The following is a 7,801-nucleotide window of genomic DNA, read 5'->3' on the forward strand; positions in this document are numbered from 1 at the left end:
GTTTATGTATATATATATATATAGACATGTATATATAGATGTTTATGTATATATATATATATAGACATGTATATATAGATGTTTATGTATATATATATATATAGACATGTATATATAGATGTTTATGTATATATATATAGACATGTATATATAGATGTTTATGTATATATATATATATGTACATATGTGTATATAGATGTATATGTCTATATGTATACAGACGTATATGTATATAGATGTATATATGTGTGTATATATGTATTTTATTTATGCGCCCTTTTAAAGCCTGTATATATATATATATATATATTTATAGATGTTTATAGATATATATGTATGTATATGTGTATATTTAAATATATGCATATATATATATATATACACATTCATATATATATATATATTTATAGATGTTTATAGATATATATGTATGTATATGTGTATATTTAAATATATGCATATATATATATATATATATATATATATACACACACACACATTCATACATATGCCATATATGCAAATATATCTATGTATATTTATACACATGAATATACATCTTCGTATATTTATAAGTATGTAAATATATCTATGTATATTTATACATATGTATATGCATCTATACATATTTATACATGTATTTACATCTATATATATGTATATACATCTACATATATTTATGTATATGTATATTTATAAATGCGTGTGTATACATGTATATTTGTATGTGCATGTATGTATAATTATATGCGTATATGTTCACCTATATGTATGAATGTAAAGATACTTTTTTTTTGTATTCTGCGACTGTATACACGCTTGTGTGTGTGTGTGTGTGTGTGTGCACTTGCTGAATTATAAGATGTGAAATTAGATGATTTTCGTGTTATTGTATGTATAGTCGGTCCAGTGTTTCATTTCACCTGTAATCGGAGTTATAAATATTGACTGTGATCTGCACTTCACTGTACCAGATCGGCACAAGTATTTGACTGGCATTTCATTTTATCGACCCTCGAAGCATTATAGGCAATAGTCGCCACAAATACCACAAGATGTGTGTGTGTGTGTACTTGCTTGGTCTGGGTTACAGGGCAGTGCCTATGGCCTTTCCGTACCTAGAAGTGCCTGTGAAATTAAGGCCATTAATGTCTCTCATGATCCTTTACAAGTCAACATCTGCAGAAATGAAAGGAGCAGGGTGGGAAAGCCACAGGGCCGACGTTTATAAAAGAGGATACAAGGCGTATTGTTTAGTTCATGGACTGAAAGGTTGGAAATATAAAAGGTGATGTGTGAATCGGAGGTAAGTGGGTCAAGAATGTCTGAGAAGAGGTGGCTTGATCCTTGCAAATTCCGAGCGGCAGAAGCCATTGAGATTACCTGTAGAAAAGGCAGACGGGGGAGATAGAGTGCCTGCGAGCCAGAGTCTAGATCGTCGTCTCTGTGAGTGATTTTACGCCAGTCAGTCGGTTACCATTTTTTAATTTTTTTTATGTGGTCTAGGTTGCTTTTGTGTGTGTCACAGCTACACCGTCACCAATGTGAGAGCAATGCTTCATTGTCGGCTTCATATAACCTTCGAAGCATGTCTATGATTGTTAGGTTCCAGAAGCGACTTCAGGCCCTGAAGAGTAGAGCTAGTCGTTAGGACGTTGTCCTAGCTATGCTATGGATATGCTTTTCCCAAGAGAGATACCCGTGATAGCCATTTAGAACGATTGTAAGGACTCTGGTTTCGTGTCGCCTATGATTTAGGTGGATTGTAGATAGATAATGTTTTATATGAGTAGCGATTGTTTTCTTTTGCTATTGGAAGAGACAGGTTTGACATGTCTCCATTGAAGAATGCTTTCGAGGTCTTCTCTCTGCATGGTGTCTGTGTGGGTTTGGCGTGTGGTGTCAAGGTTACGAGTGGATTATGTTTGGTTTAAAGGTTTGAGAAAAATTAACAGTAACGTCATTTACATAAGAGCAGTTGCTGTTGTTGGACGTGAGGGCAAGTAGGTCGTTGATGTGTATAGAAGGAAGGCAACGTGTGGGTGGGCTAAGAAAACACCCCTTAGGCACGCCGGAGTTGATAAACCGAGGGTTAAAAAGAGCTTCGTCCAAATACTTTGCCATAGTGAGACCTGATTGGAAGCTACCGATCTAAGGGATAGGTGTCGAGTGGGGTTCTAGGCGAACAGTTTCGATAGAGGATCTCGCGTGACTGACACCGTTGAAAATATTTATGTTGAGGGCGACAGGCGTTACTTTCACCAAAGTTTTCCAAGGCGAGAGCCAACTGGTGAATGACATTTGTGTGTGTGTGTACATACATACACACACACACACACAAATACACGTATATACATGCATTTGTGTAAGTATATTGGTATATAAACAGATGTGTGTGTCTTGTATGTTTGTGCGTATGCAGATATAAGCGCATATATATATATATATATATAATGTGTGTGTGTGTGTGTGTGTCTATGTATATGGGTTGTGTGTGTGTGTGTGTGTCTATGTATATGGGTTGTGTGTGTATATGTATATGGGTTGTGTGTGTGTGTGTGTGTGTGTGTCTATGTATATGTATATGGGTTGTGTGTGTGTGTCTATGTATATGGGTTGTGTGTGTGTGTGTGTGTGTCTATGTATATGGGGTGTGTGTGTGTGTGTCTATGTATATGTATATGGGTTGTGTGTGTGTCTATGTATATGTATATGGGTTGTGTGTATTTGTGCATATATACTTCCAGTGTATATACGTGTGTGTGTGTTATGTTGCGAGAGAAAATGTAACATTAATGACACAGTTATTTTATATTCTTCGTCTGTAAGAGTATTACCTCTAGCAGTCCTCTACAATATTCTCGGATCGCTTGTTCCCTTCAATGAATGTGGGCTCTGACTAAAATATATATGTTGTGAGTGCCAGCTGTTGTAGATTTTAATATCTATTATTTTTTTGTCCGTGTTCTTCTTGGCGGTAGTGTATTGGACGACTTTTAACTATTACTTCTGCCGCCCGATTCTTATTACACTTTACATGTGTAGATCCTTTCCACGGCTGGTTTATTCACTCTATTTTAATTGATCGTTGGATAAACAAAAAGAAAAAAAAAACATTAGTTTCTGAAATATTGGTTTAAGATTATATAGTTTCGATAGTTTGAATCTGTCGACTGTATACAGTTAAAATGGAAAAAATGAATTTTTTGTCTAAGGTGTGTGCGGGAGGGCTAAAGTCACAGCAGTGAAGAGAACCACTTATAATAGCGTTACTCATGTTAATGTACCGTCACTTCCCGTTTATTTATATATTTTATCTATCTATTTATTTTATGTTTTTATTGTCGTTTCAATTAAAACATTCATTATCAGACAAAAAACGTAGAGGTGGGTCTCTTTCTAAAATAGCCCAACCCATCTTGTACCTGTCATTCAGCCTGGAAGTGACAACAGTGGGTGTATTAATAATGTGCGTTAAGTGAGGATTTGATATATATATATGTGTGTGTGTGCGTCCGTGCGATATTATTTAGCTAAAAAAAAAACAAATTTCATCGTACTTTTTGTTTTAAACGAAGTGTAGATTTATTTGAGTTTTAGCCACCAAATATTATGAGTGGATCATATACCATCTGTGTGTGTGTGTGTGTGTATTTTACAAAATGGTAATTCATCGGGTGTAAAGGAAAGAATATGCGAGCTTTAGTTAATGACGTTATACTACAATAATATAAGTTAGTAGTAGGATAGAAAATAGCTTCTCATTTCTGATGTCTTTATATACTTTACCTTCCTACCTATATATATATATATATCTGGTCTATCTTTTGTGTTTGTGCGTCTACTTGAAATTAACGAGTGTGTATGGTGGGTAGGTGGTGAGATGCACCCGTTTTATACTTTAGTAGTAACCGTCAAACAACAACGTCAATGTTTCGTGTGTGAGCGAATACATACAGGTGGCTTCAATTTAAGGTACATTCCAATGTATCAGTCTACCGTCCGTCTGAAATTCTTGTTTCTCGTGTGTGAGATTTAGATTCGATTTCTGCACTGCACGAGTTATGTCTCCCCCCCTCCTCTTACCATTTCTCTCTCTATCTCTCTTTCTCTCTCTTCACTTTCTCTCTCTCTCTCTCTCTCTCTCTTTAGTAGGTATAAGACTGCAGTTTCGCAGCAGATATATACATATACCACTTCTGTCAACACTGTCACATAATTACAACCACCGTCGCAAGCACCACTACTACCTTTCTCATTCATTATTCCAGTAAAATCTCAACTACTACATCCCTGTAGGCACCACATCCACTTCACACGCACACGCACACGCACACACACACACACACACATACATCGCAGCCAACAGTCACATTACCTTTATAACATCACAATTACACTACTACATCGACGTCCTCTGTTACACTCTACATCAAGCATGGACAACCTTTTTCGGGAAGCACGAGACATGGCTCGTCATCAGGTGGGCCGCACTTCTAAAAAATTCATGGTAGCTTTTCCGTTAGGCGTGCCATTCAGAGAGTCCCACGGGCCGCAGTTTGCCCATGACTGTTCTACATCAATTTCCTTGTATCCTTGTCTCTAGGCACGAAGACTAACTAAACATTACACCTACCAGAAACCACTACCATCTTATATGAAAACAAGGCGGTGGGGTGTGCTTTGAAACCTATCGCGGGTTTATGAGAGTGCTAAAGTGTTGGGTGTGTAGCCTTGAGGTGTTGTTGGTGGGAGTCGTGGCAGTACGCGCACACGCACACACAGTGCGATCGTCAGTCACATTAGAGAATAACTCGGTGTTCTCTGCATGTACCGTTCTCTCACTGATTATTTTAGGTGCCCGTATAGTCGCGATCAAACAAACACTTCTCTCGGTCTTATCTTTTAACCCTGTTGAATAACCAAGATATGGCAGCACTGGGCTAGTACTTTAATTATCGGTCCACAAAAGGATGAAAGTTGAAGTTGCACTAACTGTAAGCTCAGAAAACCCAAACGTACGTCGCAGCGCATTCTGTCCGACGTTCTAACATCTTTACTGAACGGGACTGCCTTATATATGTGTGTGCGGCGCGTGCGCGCGCCTGTCTGCCTTTTATGTTGCTGCTTTTTATTTTGAACGCTTTCGTTTCTAGTGAATACCATTACGAATACCATTTGTGAAAGCTAAACACAGAATGCAGTTTTCTGGGGGTTTTTTAAGATAGTAAAAGCTTCGCAACTAAACTCACTTTATATCCTAAATATTTCACACAAACATACGCGCTATACCTTATCAACCGAACTACTACAACTCTACCCCAGACATCACCTGATGCTCCCAACACCTAGCTACTACAACCAATCGGCAAACAGTTTCCCCAGCATTCACCAACACCACCTACCAATTACCATCGAAACATCAATGAAGTTAGCAGAAACACTTAAACAAACTTCAGAAAAGCACAGATGAACGAGTTCCGTCAAGAAACAGAATCAAAGTTTCAGAATTCACCGATCGCGAACATCAATCGATCGACACTGCAATATTAAACAATAGCAGCTGAGGGGAAATACTTCAGGAGAGTGTTCTGCATACGAAATATAAAAAGGTAGGGTCTCACATATGTAATATAGTTAGTTGAAAAATTTCAATCGACTAAAATTATCTAAGCAATTAGTATAATAGACAAATTCTCTCTGGGATTGCTTGAAATGTAATTTTTAAAAACGCATGTGAAATAATTCGAAAAAGGTAAGCTGATTGAAATTTTTGATCAATATAAGTAACTTAGATTGAAGTGAGTTTGATTTTACAGCCAACTGGTGAAATAACGGATAAGTTTCGGTCTTATCAGACCTCCCCAGTGAACTACGTTCTTATTTGGCAAGACGCAAGACTCAGTGTTATAGAAATGGATGGAATGTAGGGACCGTTGGTTATGTATGAAAACAATATAATCGAGGGAAAATATTTCGGGGGTACAGTCTGCATACTATATATATATATATATATATATATATATATATATATATTCGCTCATATGTAATATATTGAATACATACGCGCAAACGGTGGGATGTTATTTATGTAATTACCGAGTTGAAAACTTCGATCTGCTGAGATTATCTAATCAATTAGTGCATTAAACTCTCTGTAATGATACTTGAAAATGTTTAATAAAATTATTAAGATCACTTGATCAAAAAGTTTTTGGACATTTCAGATTAGAGTGGGTTTGAGTCCTTATTAAAGCAAACTGGTTTACTATTGCACAAAAATAGAGACCCGGAAAAAATATATATATTCTCACTATTTATTATTATGAATTATTTATTTCCACCACTATTATTTCTTATCGCTTCTATCTGAATGTTACTCTAAATGTTGATTCGGATGATTGACCATTTTCAAGTGTATAGATTTTTTTTTAACCCACAGAGACACGTTATTTTTGTTTTCTCAAATTTTCAGCTGATTTCGGTAGATTTCCCTTCGGTTTAAAATTGTGACCACAGCGGTGTATGTGTGTAACAATGCTCTTACGATGCTCTGTCTGTCAGTTTATCTAGCTATCTATCTGTCTGTCTATCGATGAAAACAAGCTTTTATGTAGAAACATTGATTCATGTCCAGGAAATATATACTATACATTACGTATGTTTATTTTAATGTATGTACCTTGATTTATTTTCGAATTGTACACGTGTATTATCTGCATCTACGCATTTATTTTCGGTTTCTTTCTCTTTTATTACTATTATTTATTTGTTTACTTATTTATTTATTGGTATATGAATGTATGTATTACATACGTACATGTTTATATCTATGAACAGTCTGGTGATGATCTACTCAGTTTGATGCACATGAAATACAGGTACGACTTGGCAAGGCGTGCGTGCTTTACTTTTGAAATACACAAATGTATCTCTTTACATTAATATATGACTCTACACACTTCTAACGCTGTATTTAATTGTTAAGAGTTGCTAAAAAGTCTTGTTTCCAAATAGAAATAGACGGATGTGCTGTGTTGAATAAGAGTAACAAATTCCTCTTCGTACAATCTCACACCAAGAGACACACTTCTTTTGTTAGGTACAATAGAGTCCAATATATTATTGCTAATGCTAATATTATTGATAATATCATTATTAATATTTTCAAGACGGCAGCGAGCTGACAGAACCGTTCGCACGCCGGGCAATATCCTTAGCGGTGTTTCGTCCGTTTTTACTTTCTGAGTTCGAATTCCGCCGAGGTCGACTTTGTCTTTTATTTTTTCGGGGTCGATGAAATAAATAACAATTTAGCACTGTGGTCGATGTAATCGACTTTCCCCCTCCTCACAATTTCAGGCCTTGTACCTATAGTAAAAAGGATTATTATTATTATCGAGGCGGCAGCGATCTGTCAGTATCGTTAGGACGCCGGGTAAAATGCTTAGCGGCATTTTGTCCGTCGCTACGTTCTGAGTTCAAATTCCGCCGAGGTCAACTTTACCTTTCATCCTTTCGAGAGTCGATAAAATAAGTACCAGCTGAACACTATGGTCGATGTAATCGGCTTAACCCCCTCCCCCAAATGTCAAGCCTTGTGCCTATAATAGAAAGAATTATTAAATGCCACTTCTGCTGTTCGTCACTCTTATCCCTTTATCTGTATGCAGGCGAGCTGGCAGAATCGTTAGAGCATCGGGGAAAATGCTTTTGCGGTACTTTTCCGACTCTTTAAGCTCTACGTTCGAATCTCAACGAAGTTACCTTTGTCTTTCATTCCTTCAGGATCGATAAAATT

At 36.6% G+C, this 7,801-nt stretch overlaps 1 protein-coding gene across 7 annotated transcripts in view; it reads left to right on the forward strand.

Annotated features, from left to right (window-relative positions):
- Window positions 1-7,801, forward strand: part of LOC106880564 (adhesion G protein-coupled receptor L2) — a 472,327-nt gene that overhangs the window by 317,355 nt on the left and 147,171 nt on the right. Inside the window, exon 1 of one of the 7 annotated variants that reach the window (XM_052970096.1) lies at window positions 4,836-5,612. The exons of the other annotated variants lie outside the window; for them this stretch is intronic. The gene's annotated coding sequence lies outside the window, so the exon portion shown is untranslated. Of the gene's footprint in view, window positions 1-4,835; window positions 5,613-7,801 lie in introns of those variants that run through there. 7 annotated transcript variants of the gene reach the window in all.

Source organism: Octopus bimaculoides, chromosome 8 (assembly GCF_001194135.2).
Source record: "Octopus bimaculoides isolate UCB-OBI-ISO-001 chromosome 8, ASM119413v2, whole genome shotgun sequence".
Taxonomy (NCBI): domain Eukaryota; kingdom Metazoa; phylum Mollusca; class Cephalopoda; order Octopoda; family Octopodidae; genus Octopus; species Octopus bimaculoides.